At 49.1% G+C, this 18,583-nt stretch overlaps 2 long non-coding RNA genes across 2 annotated transcripts; one reads left to right on the top strand and one right to left on the bottom strand.

Moving 5' to 3' along the window:
• The first annotated feature begins 6 nt into the window (after positions 1-6).
• On the top strand, positions 7-3,565 carry LOC138200639 (uncharacterized). Its single transcript, XR_011178414.1, has 2 exons — positions 7-766; positions 1,581-3,565. It is a non-coding gene; the product is annotated as an uncharacterized lncRNA (long non-coding RNA).
• On the bottom strand, positions 3,440-8,648 carry LOC138200640 (uncharacterized). The gene is made up of 2 exons (XR_011178415.1): positions 8,457-8,648; positions 3,440-4,283 (listed from the first exon to the last, which is right to left on the bottom strand). It is a non-coding gene; the product is annotated as an uncharacterized lncRNA (long non-coding RNA).
• Positions 8,649-18,583: the final 9,935 nt, after the last annotated feature.

The following is an 18,583-nucleotide window of genomic DNA, read 5'->3' as shown; positions in this document are numbered from 1 at the left end:
TGCGTTGAAACGGATGCCCTCAGCGACATGCCTTTTTTTCTTTTCTTTTTTTTTTTCTTTCCGGTCGACTTCAGAGGAAGCTGCTCTGGCTAATTTGTCCGAGAACTATTTCACAAGGAACGAGGGCTGTCAGAGGCAAAAGTTGTGCTATCTGTGCACGAGCTTAAAAGAAGATATTATTTCCTCAGTCTGTAATCCTCAGTCCCAGTGGCTCCCTTTTGATTAGATTGTCACATCTTAAACTCTTCCAGCGGGACTGTTTCCTTTGACCGTTGGACTCGTTTAACTGAAAGAGTTTCAGATGCGTTTTTTTTTTTTTTTTTTTAACCAGCTAAAGATCCTCGCTGAGGATGTAGAAATAAGGTCACATAATATGTATATTATCAGGAGTGAGCTGGAAAAAGCCCATAAATGTAACTCGCGGTTCAAAACCGATCAGTCCGGGAAGAATTCCAACTTCCCCTCTCGGCCCTTCTGAACAGTAAACCCCCCCCCCCGACATTTGCATAACCTTCAGTTAACCTTGTCCAGGGTCTGATCATCTCATCTGACATTGCTCTGACAACCATATCTGACTCATTTCCACTAACTAAGGCAGCTGGGAGCAGGGCTCAGCCCCCTCCGGACTCTTATCTCAACCTGACGCTGGTCTCATTCTCAGGTACTGGAACGCTGTTAGCAGGAGCTGCCTCACTGCTATGTCTCGGTGGAAGGTGTCATAGAAAAGTCTTAGAAAGGTACTGACGTCTATGCCTCGGAACGATAGGTGAGGATTTTCTGTTCATGATATGTAAGGGTCAAAGTTGAAAAGCCTAGTTGTTCTAAAAGAAATTTAAAAAAAAAACAAAACGATTTTTGTTCAGTAGGATTCATTACAGATACGTCACCACTGCACAGAAACTCTTGACACAGAACTGTAGCCATGAGCGCTGTGTACAGGGCATTTTAGATTTGCAACATTGCACACTATTAGAAGTGCAATAATGAATCGATTAGTTGATCAACAGAACTTAAAATCACTGTCATATCTTTTTTTTTTTTTTTTTAAGACAAAATGCCAAATGTTTATTACTTTTACCACTTTAAGTTTTGAAGATTTGATGCCTTTATTTTGTCACACATTAACCAGAAAACGGAACATCTCTGGGTTTCGGATTGTTGGGTCAGAAAAACAAGACTCCTCGGTCTGTGATAAACGAAAAACTACAGCATTTTACACCATAGTCTTGACATTTTGCAGACAAAATTGATTAGTCCATAAAGGCACACAGGAAGCTACGGCTCATACGGATCTCACAGTTAAAATGTCCAGGTTTCCCCCCCCCCCCCCTTTTCTTGTTTCTAAGTTGATGGGGTGTCATAATATCTTGAACCCGCCAGGCTGTTGTTAAAGTTGAATTGTGCACAGGGAGACGGCCGTAGATGGTAGAATCAATATGTGAAAAAGTGGGCTGTATGCCGTCTCGGTGCCTGCTAAGGCGCCCCGACCTCTAAATTGTGACCTTTGCATGACTAATCCTCTCATTATGTTCATCCTTTCCCCTAATCCCTCCGTCCCTCACTCTTGTCCGTCTGTCCAGGTATCTGCTGCCAGTGACCTCCCAGTTCATCGTGAAGTGGCCTTCGTCCAGCTTTGGCCGCATCTCCTCGGCCGTGCCACGCTCCCGCAGCCTTCTCGCCGCCAGGATGGGCCACTTCTGAGGTCACCGTGGCAACCCTGGCTTCTGACACCTCGCCTTTTGACCTCAACCCCCCCCCCCCCCCTCTCCCCCCGGACTCCCTCCCAGCCAAAACCCAGATCTTAGCGGGCCCCGGTACGGATCTGAATTTGGTGCAGCTCCGGACGCCGGACGGGGCCTCGCCTCGCCTCGCCTCGGCCCGGTCCTCTTGTGGAAGATCAACAAAGCGAAGGCCGGATGATTTGGGGATTACTGCGGGGCGTCGTTCGCTTTAAGTTCAGCTCAGACCAGCAGACCGGCGGTCCCCTTCAGTCCCTCCCTTCAGCCCCAGTAACACCGGAAGACGGGTGCCCCCCCCTCCCCCTCCTCTTTTCTCATTGTAATTGCTGTAATATACTCACTGTACAGTTACAAGTCACGGTACTGTAAAAGGAAAGAATAACAAATACTAAACAATGCAAGGATTATTTATTTATGTACTTATTTATTTTGTAAGGTATTCCATGAATGCAGTGAATGCTGATGCGGAATGCAGGTATGGAATAATTTAAACAAAGCTATCCCTCATTTGGATGTAAAAACGCTTATTTTTGCTGGCTGGAATCAGTTCTTTTATTTCTGTAATTCATTTTTTTGGTGTTTTTTTTTTCTTCTTTTTTTTTTGTATTTATTTCCTAACTTATATCAGAGGCTTTACGTTGACAACAGTCACTTTATGTTGATGTTTCGGCAGCTCAGATTAGCGACGGGGGGAGGCGGCGCTGCCCGCAGAACTCGAAAACGTTTTTTTTTTTTTTTTTTTTTTTTAACTTTTGAATGCCGGTGCCTCGCGACTTCCCCGCGCGGGAGAGCGCGGCGCCGCTCGGCCCCGCGGCGTTCAGACCGTCGGCGCGGCGGAGCCGGGCCCCCCGACCGCCTCTTTGGAGAACGGGCCCGACTCCCGACGCCGCGGCGTGAAGGGGCCGAACCTCTCGGAGAGAGAGAGAGAGAGAGAGAGAGAGAGAGAGAGCACCCGCCGGTCCCGAGACCGCAGAACGCGCACTCTGCGGTCCGTCGCAGGCCCGGGACGGCGGCCCGCGCGCTCGTAGTGTCCGCATGCCTAGAATCTGTAGTCCCTTTAGACACCACCCCCCCCCCCCCCTCCCACTCCCACCCCCCGATGGCGCCGCGTTCGGAATATACTTGAAGAATTCGTGTTGTCGTTAATTATGTCGTCCTTTGCATCGGCCGCACTCGAGAAGAACGCGCTTCGCTTTTCGTTTTGTTGCCGATCACGCTGGACGGAGCCGGGCCGGGCCGGGCCGGGCCGGGCGACGGCGGCGATTTGCAGCTGAGATAAGCAGCTGCAGCCTTTTGCCCCACCACCTCCACCCCCCCCCCCCCCTCCCCCACCCCGTAGGTTCAAGTGCCGGGGGGGGGAGGGGTCACCGCGGGGTGTGCCAATAATAAGCACATCTTTCTCCATGTGTTCAGTTGGGTTTGTATTTGTGCTCAGTGTGTCATGAACTACCGTAGGACCTCGGCCGAACGGAGTACGTCGCGTCGATGGAAACGCGAGTGTTTCATGTCGAGTAGGTCACGCGACGCGGCGTACCACTTGCCGAGATGATGGTTAGACTTTTAAAAGACGGCAGACGGTACAAAAAACGGTGCATTTTATATCAGTTTGGACGAACAAGTGTGGCAGCGATGATGTGTGCGAAAACTGCTCAGATTGAATTCCCTCCCGTGTACTGAACATCCACTCACGATGCCAAATATTTGTTTCATTTTTTTTTTTTTTTTGCCCGATTTGTACGCGTGTTTATTTTCAGAGTAGAACTTTTTTCATTGGAGGTTTGAGATTTTTAATTTTACATCAGCAATAAAATGTTTCAACAAACGAACTCGACGGTGTTTTCCCTCATCTGTTGTGGTGAAATATAAATGTCTTCTTTACGCGGCGAACCCGTTTTCACCGACGGCGGAGAGTCGCGGCTCGCTCTTCATTTGTCCAAAACCGAGCCTCGATAACGGAGGGAGGACAGTTCAGAGAGAGAGCGCGTGAAATTTCCTTCTTTTTTTTTTTTAATAGGTGGAGGAAGTTTTGCTTTTAAAGTTCACCGGCTGTAATTAAACAAGAGGACCGTTTTTTTTTTTTTTTTTTTGAATGGTATTCACCCCGAGCCGTTCAGGAACAGCTCGGGCTGCATTTCTTCTGTCAGCCGTAGTATAAATATCTACTCTGTAAATCCCGTCTCGCGTGGGAGAAGGAAAAAAAAAAAAACCGACTTCAGATTTTTTGGTTTTCATAATGTAGGACTACCATTGTGGCATGTGTGCAGATGGGCGACTCATTTCAATGCCATCAATCCCGCCTAAAGCGGGGTGGCATCAACATGATCCCGGGCAGAGCCGGCGTCGCTCTGAGGCGGCAGCCTGCCCGCTCGGCGCGGAGAGCCGAAACTTACCCGCGTGTCGTCCCGCTCCTGGAGCCGCGTTGAGCGACCGTCAAACCGACGTTCGCCGGGGGAAACGGGCGGCGCGCCGACGTACCTGCGGGTGTCGCTCGGGTCCGGTTGCTGACGTGCGGGGCTGCGGCGCGGCGGGCCTCGTGTTCGGCTCCTGTCAATCAAACGCAAGACGAGGACACGCCCTGCGGTCAGCTTTTTTTTAAATTTTTTTTTTTGGGGGGGGGGGGGGGGTCTCTCTTTTAAATACGACGCCGTCAAAAACAACAACAACAACAACAAAAATACGCTTAGAATCACAGATTACTTTACTGAAGTGGACTGATTCGGAGTAATGTTGTTTGGTTATGTCAAAGGAAATTATTTGGGGGGGGGGGGGGGGGTGCAGCTCAGACTGCGCCAAGTTGAAGCTAATTATTTTTGAAAGGGCCCAAAGAATTCTACAAATTAATTTAAGTTTTATTTATTTATTTGTTTCTTTAGTGAGTTTGGCTTCCTCGCAGCCCGTTAACGACTCTTCAGAGGCCTGGTACCGGTCCAGGGGATGGAAACTTTAGGTATAAATAACTTCCTCTCATTCCTTGGTATGGAGTACAGACGGTTCTATTATAATTCAGTCAGCAGCCTTTTCGATGGGGGGAACGTCAGTGGTTTTTGTGTGTTATTTTTAATTACCTGTGATAGAATCAGTGGAGATAGCGGTTGTGAAATAAGTAAACAGGCGAGATCAAGCGGAACTAATTACAAGCACACGATCTCAGTGCTGCTGAAGTCTGATGGTTTTAAAACTTCCTGTCCACCTGATATCCATCACTCAAGCAGCTCTCGGGCTATCTGGGTTAACGTCGGGGTGGTGTCACCTTTCACAGCGGAGGCCCCCGTGGACAGGTGACACTCCTGACCCGTCACTCGCCACAAAAATAACAGCGTGAACCCAGTTGCTCTTTCTTGTGCCATCTTGACCTGAATGCCGCCCCGCACTGGTGTGTGTGTGTGTGTGTGTGTGTGTGTGCATGCATGTGTGCATGTGCCCGTGTGTGTGTGTGTGTGTGCATGCATGTGTGCATGTGCCCGTGTGTGTGTGTGTGTGTGCATGCATGTGTGCATGTGCCCGTGTGTGTGTGTGTGTGTGCATGCATGTGTGCATGTGCCCGTGTGTGTGTGTGTGTGTGCATGCGTGTGTATGTGAGTGTGTGTGTGTGTGTGCGTGCGTGTGTGAGCGTGTGTGAGCGTGTGCGTGCGTGTGTATGTGAGTGTGTGTGTGTGCGTGTGTGTGTGAGCATGTGTGCATGCGTGTGTGCATGCGTGTGTGTGTGTGTGTGTGCGTGCGTGTGTGCGTGTGTGTGTGTGCGCGCGCGCGCGAGGAGAACGGCGTCAGTTTTGTTCAGACCTGCAACGGCACCATCCCGAACAGGTTCTTGTTCCCTTCCCTTCCCTTCCCTTCCCCCCTCCCTCACGCCCCCCCCCCCACCCCCCTCCCCTTCTGTCAGCAGAAGAGGTGCAGGGCGCGACCTTGAGGGCCTCTGGCCTTCGCCTTGGCCCCTGCAACCAGGCGAGAGCAGGGGCAGTGACTGTCTGGCGCTGCGACCCTGGCGAGCTGTCCAAAAATATCTCTCCCAGCAACAGGGCTGCGCTGTTCTGTCCTGACCTTTCTACTCATCACCCCACCGCCCACCCCCCACCACTGCTCTATCCCTTTCTCCCTTACCTGCGTGTGGTCCAGGCAGCTTTGCAGCCAGTGTCCAGCCTATTTTTTTTTTTTTTTTTTTCCCGCCAAGCAACACCCACATGACCCAGTTTCAGGGCCCTAAGCCCACCTCTCTCGGTTTGGAGAGTATATAAAAAAAAAAAAAAAAAAGCGACTGGGAGCTGCGAGAGAGGTGGATGGTTCAGATGAGATAAGGAGGCGCACTCTCGTGCAAAACACAGATGGCCGGGCTTCAAATCTGCTCTTAATCCACTATTTCAAATGACATGGAGGGAAAAGAGCGGCGCGGTTTACTCTGTAATTACGACTGGCTGAGCGAGGTGTCCGGAGGCACGCCTCGCCCTCTTTTCCCTGTCCTGTAGGAGCTCTAAAAGTGAAGCCCGCGGTGGTCTGCGCGCTTTCAAATGACAAAAGTGACCTTTCTTATCAGACAAATATTGACTGTGTTACAGCCCGTGTATGACAAGAGGGTGTGTGTGTGTGTGTGTGTGTGTGTGTGCGTGTGCGTGCGTGCGGATTATGTATCCCCCCCTCTTCCCGCTGCGTGCGTGATGGCAGCGTGCGCTGTGCTGTACACCGACGAGCCAAAAACGTTACGACCACCCCCGCCGTATATGCTGTCGCCTCTTCGCTCGCTGCCAACAAAAGGCTCCGACCGTGGACTCCGCGAGACCCCCCCCCCCCCCTCCCACCCTCCACACCCCGCGGTATCTGGCACCAAGAAGTGAGCAGCCAACCCTTTAAGTCCCGCGCGGCGCGCGGCCGCCGCAGACGAGACCTTGTTCCAGCGCATTCGCCGTCGGGAGGTCGACGGGCCGTCCGTCCGTCCGTCCGTCCGTCCGACGCTCCTTCACGGGGGGGGGGCCTCGCCCGTTTTTTCCGAGACGCCGCGTCTCCCCGTCGACCGGCCGTCGGGACTCGGGGCCTTCTCGAAGTGCCCGCGGACCCGTCCGGCGGCTCGCCGTCGTCCGACTCGTCGACCGTAAATCCGAGACGTTCGCGTGCGAGAGATAATCGACGCTCGATGAGGTTTTGGCCCGTCGGTGTGTCCGGCGTGTTGACATGCAGTATGTTCGCTGCTGTGTTAATTAGATTAGGCCTCACGTGCGTGCGCGTGTGCGTTTAGCCGTTTCCTCACATCCAGCTGCTGCTCTGATTTATGCGAACGTGACCCGCTGAGACGAATCGAGACGCATCCTGACGCGGCGTCTCACCTCGTTGTCGATGGAGTTCCAATAGATCACGGTCGGGACAGTTGCTTCGCTCCTCAAACGTGCGGTCTACCGCTGCGAGCGTCAGCGCGGCTGCTCGCTCGCTTCGGATTGAAATATGGCTGTACGTCGGCCGGCGTGAGCACGTCTTTTGATGTTAGAATCTTGTTTGTGTCACCGCAATGCGCAACGGTGGGAGACTCCGGGCTTGTTTATTTCTGTGTAATGTCCAAATGCGCGGTTTCCAGAACCCCCGCTCGTTTGCGCGCTGGTCACCGCGCCCTCGCTTCGCCCCGTTTGAGTTTCATGCGGTTGGTGAGCGGCGAGTCCTCCCGGCGTTTTTCCTCCTTCGATCTGCCCCGTGGGCCGCCCCCCCCCCCCACTGTTTTTGTTGGTGTAACCGTATTCATCGGGGGGAGGAGGAGGAGGGGGGGAACGGTTGTGCTGAGCAGGCGCGCTTTTCCAGCTCTGCCCTCCTTCAGCGGTCGGTCGGGACGCGGGGGGCGGTCACGTGACGTCCCGCGGCGGTTTGCTCGACGAGGGCGGCGAGTTACCCGTTCACCTCCCCCCCCCCCCCCCCCCGGACGGATTCTGACGAGCGCGATCTCATTCACGTGTGAATTCGAACCGGTGACCTCCTTGCCCACGAACCCGCCCCGCCGCCCTCTACGGACCCGTCGAAAAAAAAAAACCTCCCCCTCCCCTCACTCCCTCCCTCCCTCCCCCCCCGCACTTCGACGCAGAGCCGGCTGAATCGCGCTGCGCTGCACCACCTCCCCGATGTTAACCTTGGTTGCAGCATTCAAGGAGCCAACTGTACTTTGTTCCAGCCACGGGGGGGTTACAGACGAGCGCAGTTCTGCATGTGGCCATCATTCACAGCCCCGGGCTCCCCCTGAAGAGTGTGTCTTGAGTGCGGCGCGTAACAAATGGAGCTGCGCGGTGAAGGTATTAATGTGAGGGAACGAGCCCTGTGGTGGAAGTACAGCGAGGAGTCACTTCCTCCTCCTCCTCCTCCTCCTCCCCCTCCCCCCCCAAATCTGGCTCCTAACAAGGTGGTGAGGAAGAGCCGGATGTGAGCGGCGGTCTGCAACTCCGCCGGTCGGATTAGCGCTTCTGATGGGAGAGGAGCGATGAGGACGATCCCTGACGCGGGCTGTCATCCCCCCCCCCCCCGTCCGTCCGTCCCTTCCCTCGTACACCTCCTCGCCTCCTCCTCTGTGATCACTGCTCTCTGGCCCTCGCTTCCGCGGCGAGAGAGGAGACTCAAAATGAGAATAAATGAGGTGTGGGGAAGGCTGGTTTGTGCGCACGCCCGTGTGTGTGTGTGTGTGTGTGCGTGTGCGTGTGCATGTGCGTGTGTGTGTGCGTGTGCGTGTGCGTGTGCGTGCGCGTGTACCTGACTCACAGTGTGTTCAGATGTTCTTCCTGTGCCGATACGTCTAGCTGTGGAGCCAAAAGACCGTCCGGGGACTCTTCATCCACTTGCCGCCGAGCGCCCCGGGGAGCGGATTGAGCCTCGCAGGCTGGGATATTATCAATACGGCCCCCGCAGGCACCCTGGGAGACGGGAGACAGAGCCACTGACTCACTCTGCCTATTATTCTGCTGCGGAGGATCAGCGTTGGTAAAAAAAGGGGGGAGGGGGAGGGGGAGAGAGAAGACATCTGGTTTGACTGGAGCCTCTGCCAACGACTCCTCCATCCCCGCCTCACCCCCCCCCCCCCCCCCCCCCCTCACCCGCCCAAAGTCTTTCCGAAGAGCTCCGCCGCCTCCGTCTCTCTCTTCACTTTGTTTGTTTCCCTTTTCTTCATCCCTCATTGTCAAATTTTACAGCGCCCTCCCCCCGGCCTCGCTCCTTCTTCTCACAGATCGCCTCACAACCTCCACGGCATTATTCCGTCCTCTCCTCGTTCGGTCAACTGTCCCTTCGACGGCGCTGAGTGCGGGCGCACCTCGGCGCCGCCCGCGCCGGTGATTACACGTGCCCTCGTCTTTACAGGAGCTTGGTTTCACCGGAGCTGCATTCTTTGCCGCGTTGGCGTCGGCGCTCGCGTCTTTCAAATCTCAGACTCCGCTTTGTTTCAGAGTCGTTTGATATTCCATTTGTGTAACGACGAGCCCGACCTTGTGTTTGCACTTCTGAAAATTGCAAATAATTGAAGCCATACAAGTGCTGAATGAATGCCAAAGGAGCCGGCGTGAGATTTCTCGAAAAGCTGGTTTGCTGGGATTTTCTGCCTCTTTTGTACACTCGGGGTCTGATTTACTGGAGGTCTGCGTGTGTAAAATCAACTTCGCATCACCCGCAAAAAATAAAAAAAATAACGCATCACCCGCAAAAAATAAAAAAAATAAAATAATGTCCAAGCTGATCTACTGACGGGAGTGCAGTGGAGGATTGCGTCTTTCAAATGCGCAATTTAACACAAGTTGTCCATTTTGCGTGTCTGCCTGCATGGATATATAATATTGGGCATTTCTTCTTGAACGTGCAAAATACTATATAATAGTTAACGCCCTATCTGGCTGATGATAAACAGAAGACTACTTGCCCATTGTTGGAACTGCAACGTTATTTTCTTATAAACACATATATTTTTTTTTTATCACAGAAGAGCTTCCAGCTGTGACATTTGACTTTAAGTGACCGGCAGATATGCGACGGTGTCACTTCATGAAAGCTTCTGCTGTTCTCGTCGACACTGATTAAAGTAATCTGCGTCATAACGGCTCTTTGGAAGTGACTGTTCATGTTTTTACCGCTCCGACCGCACTCTGTCCCCTCCCCGTGTCCTCCCCGTCCTTCTCCTCGTCCCTCCCCCTGCAGTGTTCACGGCTCTGCTGTCCCCCTTTACGTTCCTGTTGCTGCGCGGTGTCGATGTCGAAGCCTCTGCGGCCCCCGGCGGTAAACCTGTCGCTTCATTTTGGACACAATAAAAGTTTCAACTTTTTCGCCCCTTTGCGCTTTGATCCGACTCCGGGGAAACTGAGGCCCGAGGTCGATTCAGAGGTGCGATTGGGCCGGGCCCACCGTCGGTAAAGAAAATAAACCAAATGAGCCGCTGTCGCTGCTTTATGGGCCCGGTCGCTGGGCCCCACGTTCTTTTTCTATCTATCAAGCGGCCTGTAGATTAAATTGTATCGGCCCGAAAGTGCGTCGGCCCGCGGGGATAAAAGCCGGTGTTGCCCGATGGCCGGTCCGGCCCTGACTCTTAATGCTCACCCGCAAAACGGGCGCAAAATAAATGTGCAAAAAAAAAAACACGCAATTTTGTACCCTACAGTTGAGATCTTAGTAAATCTTGGTGTCAACGCACCGCTTTGTGTGTCCTAACGTTTTCTACTCTAATGGTAACACAGAGGCACAAAGTGGAATCCAGATCTTAGTGGACGGCTCATATCTCGGCAGGACCCGACTAAGATTTGGGGATAATAGATCTATCCTGTGTTTGGTTACTTATTGCTGCTGCCGGCAAAGCCGGATCATTCCCAATCTTCACTCCCCCCTCCCCACCTCCCCCGATGACTGACAGGGACACATCTCTGGCCGATCTACTTGAACGGAGGAAACCTTCGACCGAAACCGCAGCTCCGTCTCTGGATCCATTAACCATTTTCAATCCCTCTCAGATGACTTAAACAGCCGTAAGTCTGACCTCATCCTTTTTCATAAAAACTACGAGGGATTTAAAGACGGTCACCCTGCGAACCTCTAAAAGCTGCGAGCTTTTCCCCTCCGACGTCTGCAATCCCTTTATTTTCTCTCACTTGGTTACAGGTCCCCCCCGTTCCATTTTGTTCCAGCCATTATCCCGCAACAATAAGCCGGACGGACACAGGTCACTGGTGTTAATGACCTCTTTTTTTTTTTTTTTTTTTTTAATTTCTTTCTTTCTTCTTCCGGCCTGCACGCCAGTAAAGTGAAGGCAGACATGTCTGGCCTGGTAAACATCCGACTCAAAAGTTCTAGTCCCGCAGCTCATGACTGATTTTGATTCAAGAATCCAACACTCGTCCGCAGTCACGTTTTGCGCCCTATTTGGTGTGAATAAAAGGTTTTGTGTTCTCCTCTCTTACGGTGGATGTGTTGCCTTTTCACATTTTCCTCATTTGGGCTTAATGCAGCGTTCTTATTTTTCTTTAAAGCTGGAGAGGCTGAATAGCGTGATTTTGTGATATTAAGACTTTCCAGACTTGGTTCAAGATTTGCAAGTCAGATGTGGTGTGTGTGCAATTATTTTTAGGTGTGTGTGTGTGTGTGTGTGTGTGTGTGTGTGTGTGTGTGTGTGTGTGCGCGCGCGCGTGCGCGTTTGTTGTGTGTTTTGTGTATTTAGGCAAATCAGTGTTTGTGTTCCATTGGCAGTGAGGTAATTTTGCATGAAATCACTTTAGTAAATATAGCTGTTATCTTGGTCCCATTATGTCTCAGAAAGCCAGTCTTTTGAAGATAACATTTTAAATATATGTACCCACAGGAAGACACGCACCACTCAAGGTCCCTCACGCTTCTGTTTCCTTTCGGCGGCGGCAAAACTCACATCACAGCTGCTCTAAATACTTTTGAAGTTAAGGTGGAACATCAAAGTATCTTACGTAAATGGATGACTAAAAACCTTTCTTTCAATTGTAAGACTGACGTTAATTAGCCTAGGTACTCAATGGGTTCTGGAGGATCTGCAGCTTTTCACCAACTGAACAAGCTCCGTTTTCGATAATTAGCCGCGCATTCTCACAGCCTCTGCAACTGGGAAATAATTGGCTCCTCAAACTGCTGCTGCGTCTGCATCCCTCAGCCTCTGCAGACTACAAACCCAACGGCTGGTCTGAGCTACGTCAAGTTGACGCTAATCGACATTATCACCGCGAAACGTGCCTGTGCAATACGGCGTTCCATAAGCGCTCAATACGATGCCCCGTCAGTGTTAACAGACGTGTGACTGACAGCGAGTTAGTATGTTGTTTTTATGAAGTTGCGGACACAAATATGTTCACTCACTGAAGCCGACCTTGAATGCATTTCTGAGGTAAATATTGTTATAAATAATTTACCCTTGTGTTGGTATGACTTTTTTTCTGCCACATTTATTTGACGCCCGCCATCACAAGTTCCTTCTCAGATTACGGTTTCCATAAAATGATGTAAAAAAAAATATGTTGCATTTTAGCCTTTATAAAGAAGGTAAAATTAGCTCCACCTCAACCAATGACAGCACTCAGTACTGCTTCCAGCAATGGAACAAATATGATGATTTAATAACACTGACAAGAGCCGGGCTGCATGACGAGTACTTCTTTTGACACCACACTAAGTACATTTTGTTTTTGTTTCTGCACTTTTAAGTTATAATCTCAGAGATTTTCATTCGCTAAATAAAGTAACACAATGTTGACTGAGTCTGTAGCCCACGGTTAAAAGTGCCTTGCATTTGAAGAATTACAAACTGAGCTATCCGAGTGTCTGCGGGGACATTCACCGGAAAAAATTACAAGCGTTGCACAGTTAGTGATGCATTTTCTTTTGCCCACCAGTCGATGTTCTGCCAGACAGGCTGGGCGGCGCAAAAGCAATGCACTTGTGCATGAAGCAGGCGCACTGACAAGAAGAAGCACTACACCGTTTTTTTTTTTGTTTTTTTTCTGCTAACATTGTGATTTAAAAGTTAGAATGGTCGAACAAAGAAACAAAGACTGACGACAGATGATGAAAACATCCATTAAAAAAAAAAGGGGCAAATTCCACTAAAAACAGAGAAAGAAAGAAAACGATGTCCCACAGATGACACTTTTTTTTTGCCAAATTCATGATGAACGAATCACATCCTTGGTTAGTTTAATGCACTCGGGGGGGGGGGGGGTGCTGCTTTACGCTGCTGCTGCTACATGCTTTAGCATTTACCATTATTCTGTAATAGCAACTTGTCAGTTTAAACTTTTGTAAACTGTTCACCAAAAAAAAAAAATTACAAAAACTTCCAGTAATAATACATTTTCAATGTTTCATTTTTTTTTTCAGGTGGTGTGACATGTCTAAACACTCACACTGAAGCTGTACCTCACACACACACACACACACACACACACACACACACACACACACACACACACACACACACACACACACATCCAGACACACAAACAATAACTACTCCTTTCAGTGAACGTTGGTATTTCGTTGAAAACGACTCTAAGAAAACCAATACTATATTTTTAGCTCCACATCCGTGGGCGTTCAATACACCCATCGGTGTCATTTAACCGGGGGTAAGTCAATAATAATAGAGTCGATCATTTAAACAGCATCAACAACAATACAGCACTGTGACTAATTACAGACGTAATGTTATAGTTCAGTCTTCAAATGATGACGCAAACTGTAATTCATGATTAAGCTGAAAGATTAAAAGCGCCCATGTTTGGAACATGCTGAACAGTTTACAGCAGTAATCTAGTGAAACTTCAGCTTAGTGAAAGCTGCTGCAGATGAAACGCATGAGCGAGTATTAAAGGGATATGTCCGCTAATATTCTGTGCTGTTCTTAGTGCCAACAAATCCCAGAAAAAGAACAAAACCAATAAAGATCTGATCCCACAGAAAGAAAGAAAAAAAACAAAACTATTTTCTGTGCAGTCAAAGCTCGGTAAGCTGATCCTTGTTTACCAAAGAGCCCCGCTGTTGTCCAAAAACTATTAAAAACACATTAATTAACCACACATGTTGAATAAACCCATGAAGATGGGTACTGTAGCTTATTTTGGGTCAGACTCAGATGTGCTCGAAAATTCACATTAATCCGCAGTTGAAAACAATCCCCGACAAAGATCCCGGCACTGTTTGCTCCTGTTCAGCATTTTACTGCTCCGCCAGAAAAACAAATAGCATCCAATGATGCTCCAACCGTCAGCTGGTTAGCTTATCTTAGCACAAACACTGGAAACGGGTGGCTAGAGTTAGCCTCGCTCTGGTCCAGAGGTGACTCGCAGATGTGGGTAGTCCACCCGCGGCTCCGCGGTTAACACGTTTGATCTCGTTTGTCACACCAAAGACAGATGTGTAAAAACATCAACTCGCCGTTTTAAAGAAGGCGTTGCGAGCACGACTATTTCTTGGCTGGGAGATCAGTTGCCAGGCAACCACCGCCGTCTCCAGGAAGCGACTGCTGTCGCCAGCCAAGAAACGGTCCGGCACAAAACCCTCGGCACGACGACAAACGGGTGTTCGTGCACTTCGGAGCAAACAAACCGGCAGGTGGATTTTGTGAAAGTGAATAAACACACATGTCAAACTATTCCATCAAAGACTTAAATCTTCAGTCGAGAACCAGTCGACAGCACCGACAGACAAAACAATGTTGGTTTTGGTCTTGTTGTGGGACTGGCTGAAACCAAGAAGAATATAATTTATAACCAGGCGTGTTGCTCGAGGCTCGCTTTCTCTTGCGCTGTTGTTTCCGTCGCAAATATAAACACCGCGTGGTTAAATGTTGTGTCCCCCGACGCTGTCCGGACACGTTGAGGAGCACCGGAGTTGAGTAGGTGTTTAAATCTACTCAGTAACTCAGGCGCTCACACGGACAGCATGCCAGGCTAATGGGTAAGAGTGTCAGAACAACTCTAGCCTGAGGCTCCTGGAGTGAGCCTCCATCAGCTGGAGGTGCACATCCCCTTGCATGAATCCGTCACTGGAGAATGAATGACCGGATTAATAGCCTATTTCTGTTCTCTTTTGTCATTGAGGAATATACAGTCTACGTGCCCGTGCTATAGGCTCCGCAGCTGGAGGAAATAGCAGCCCTGGTTCGTGGAGTTTCGGAAGAGACGACAAGTAGGCGCATCTCCGCCGCGGCTCAGAACTTCAAGTGCACAGGGGAAACCAAAGTTTCAATTGGGTTTTAATAGGCCGCACGGTAATTTGAAAAGGCCTCGCGCAGATTTAAGCGTTACAGATCATCTGAGGTTTTCAGCAGCTTCAAACTCTCGTGACGGCGGAAGGCAAAAATTGAAAGAGCCGCATTGAACCTTGAACTGTGCTCTTCAAATGCAGGCAATACTGTTTAATTAATCCCAATCCTCTTCAATCTTTTCATCCTTAGGATCAAATGCGCTCGGCAGTTTCACTCTTTAAGGGGAAAGAGAAAAGACTCGACGAAAGACCCAAAGACAAATAGTTGGCTTTATCTGACAGACAGACCGAGAGACAGATGGGAGCGATAGATTTTTTTTTTTTTTTTTTTTTTTTTTAGGGAAGTAAACATGCCACTACACAAGTAATGAGCCTAACTAGTACCCTAATGATGATGCCAGCGCAAGACTGCGATCCTAAAAAAACACTTTGATGTGTCATGTTTAAAAATCAAGTCATCAATCCGAAGCCTCTCTGTGTCCTTGACTTCAGAGCACCAAAAAGCCCGAGACAAATCACTCCGAGCCGGGCGCCAGCGAACTTTTAACCACCTAATGTAGCTCCAATGTTTGCTGCTGCCATGGTAACGCCCGACTGCGCCACGTCGACTCAACCTCGACTTGACAGGATCGTGATTTTCCACCAGCTGGACGACCACCATCATGTGTGTTTGTGTGTTGACATGTATCCTCCTGTAGGACGCATGTTGCTGACCTTCCACAGTGTCAATCAAGCTGGGGAGCGCGGAGGGAGTGGGAGGAGGAGCTGGAAAAAGATGTTTTGAAAAGATGTGGGTAGAGTCAATGGAGGTCATTGAGACGGCGCGGCGGAGCCTTTGTTACCTTAATGCCAAATGTTGACCCTTTTTCTTTTTCTTTTTTTTTTATAATGTCATATTTTTCTCTCTCTTATCTCTCAACGTAAGATGTGTCCGCTGTATGTTGTCATTGAGCTCCGCAGATATAGGAATATTATACTGTCACGATTTTAAAGGTTTATACCACAGCCTCTAGTTTTAAATATTTTACTCACTAAATATTTACCCGTGAGAAGAAATCCTGCCCTATTTTTTTTTTGCAACGGAGAAGCAACCAGTCAGATGCCAGAGGTGTGAATCAACCAAATTCATCCAAAACTGGTTAAAAATCGGTTTCGCTCGAACAAATTTAGAGACTCAAGTGTCTACTGAAAGTACAAATCTTTATCTTCCGCTTACATGTGCAAACGTAAAATGTTATTAGACAGACGCCATAACAGTAACGGAGGGGAGTGAGGAGTGCAAAACGCAACCTCAATCCCCTGCTGGATGCTAAACGGGAGCGTTGTTCTGAAGTTGAGGTGGTAGAATTTTTCATTCTCCGTCTCAAGAGGGAGAAGTAAAATCCTTCACTACGCAAACTTTAAACCAACACAAAACCCTCCGACACAGTGAGAACACGCGACTACAACCGTCTTGACTGTGGCTTTGTAGGTGTCAACGTGCGCCTCCATGCGAGATTGTGCGTGCACTGAATTTGCATGTACGCGAGTGTGTGTGTGTGTGTGTGTGTGTGTGCTGTGTCACCGTGTGTGTTTCGGTGAAAACAACGTGTCCTCTCAGAGCAATGGAAAATGGATGAGCCCGAGGGGCCCGCAGGGGTTGGTAAAAAATAGCCCCGAGGCTGATTAGGAGCGAGGTGGCGAGGGGGGGAATTTTAAAAACCTGCTCATTACCGCACCTGTAAGGCCCCTTTAAGTAGCCCTTCTGCAGAGCCCAGCTGCTCACATCTGCCAAGAGCTGCTCGCCATGACTGTAAACTCCTCTCACGCATCCTCCAGGGGCAGGACATCACAACGCAAGACGCCGACAATGGTGGGTAAAAACTCTGGCCTCAATACATCCCGACACAAAAAAAAAAAAAAAAAAAAGTTACTTTATGTATGCTGAAGTGGCACCCCGCTTGAATTTTTAATAAGATCCTCATTTTATTCCCACTCTCATATGAAACGGGAAAGTTTCCCATTTAACCTCCAAATTAAAAGTTCAGTTGACCAAATTTCCCGAGCCACAGTCCTCCTCCGTCGCTCATACGGAGGCGACAAGGAAAGTTTTGTGTCCAACTGCACTCCCCACACACCAAAATGAAAACCTGACACAGTCTGGAAGAAGGAAATGACTTACTACTCCTTTAAAACAATAACACAAACAGCTCAACCATGGTTGATTAAAGTCGTCCTCTATAAAGGGTATAGAAACTCCCCGAGAGCGGTGCTCGGCGCCGTTATTGAACCAGCAATCTGTGGGGTCTGAAGAGGCTACGCCCCTCTGTCAAAGCACTGCTATGAAGTCTCAGCCTGCCCTGACCCCAGTTGACTCCCATCAGCCCTCCTGCTGGTACAGTAAAACAAACTAACCCCCCATAGGCAGGCTGTTTAGAAATGCGTTGTACTGAAGGCTGTCCCTGGATGCCTCTCAGAGGGAGAGACAGAGGAGAAGACGGATCCAGTTAGAAAAACAGACAGGCTCTGTGATAGCGCGGAGTAAATGAAAAACAGCTTTTATGAGTGCAACAAATGTATCGAATGACTCTTGTTAAGTTAAATATAAAAAAAAAAAAAAAATGTCTTACAACATGATGCCAGACATTTAAAAAAAAAAAAAAAAAAGCACGGAGCGGTGTGTTTCCTGTGCTTGGATTAGTGCAGTTTGTAGCAGCGACTGAACATGGGTTTGGATTTTCATGTTTGGGCATCGATTTAAAGTGAAATAGTTGGATATTTGGTTCCTGGCACCAGTTTTGGCAAACAGCTGAGTTTGGATTGAGCTCTGGATGTGGTCGACTATTTGACGCTGCTGCCGCGTTTTCAGCTGTTTGACTGTTATTTTTTTAATTTTTTTTTTTCCCCCCGTCCTTCTTGTCATTTTAGTTTTTCTTTTAATTATTCCACTCCGTGTGCTATCTACACACAGACATACACCCATGAAAGTCAGGCCGAAGCTTCATTGTAGCCTGCAGAACTCCTTTCGGTGAAATCGGAGTTTTGCGAATTTGAAAGTGTGCAAGGTATCAAATTAGGGACGATATTCTGGCTATTTATTTTGGGGCACAAAATATATTCGTTTCTTTATTGTGTGCGCTTTTGATGCTCCACTATTAATTTGCATTATATTCGTGTCTAAACAGAGAGAGGAAATTGACTGTGAATGCTGTCCGGTGAAGGCAGCGAGACCTGTGCTGGACGCGCGTGTGAATGCATCCCACACATGCACGTCCTCTATGTGGTTTTACATGTTTATACACATCTGTATTTTTTTGGGGTGTTTTTTTTTTTTTGTGAAGAACACCTGAACTTAGTCACCCTCAACCACCCCCACATTCACATGACTCCTACGCATTCCTGAGAGCAGAACCAGCACAATTACGTCTTCTTTTTGCCTTCCACTAACCTGCCGCTTCCCCACACGTACACACACATTTGGTATGTACGTCAGGCTATCTGCACATTCGAGAGCATCTCCATGCAGACAAGTGTCAAACACAATCTTTCCATCCTTCTGTCCACTAGCACACTTTAATCTTTTTTCTATCTTCTCTTTCTCCCACACACGCACACACACACACACGCACGCACACACACACACGCACACACCA

The sequence above is a fragment of the Embiotoca jacksoni genome, unplaced genomic scaffold, assembly GCF_022577435.1.
Source record: "Embiotoca jacksoni isolate LCO1_2020_lvr unplaced genomic scaffold, fEmbJac1.0.p SCAF_19, whole genome shotgun sequence".
NCBI classification, from domain to species: domain Eukaryota; kingdom Metazoa; phylum Chordata; class Actinopteri; family Embiotocidae; genus Embiotoca; species Embiotoca jacksoni.
Note: the sequence above shows the minus strand (reverse complement) of the source record. Positions and strands in the feature narration are given on the sequence as shown.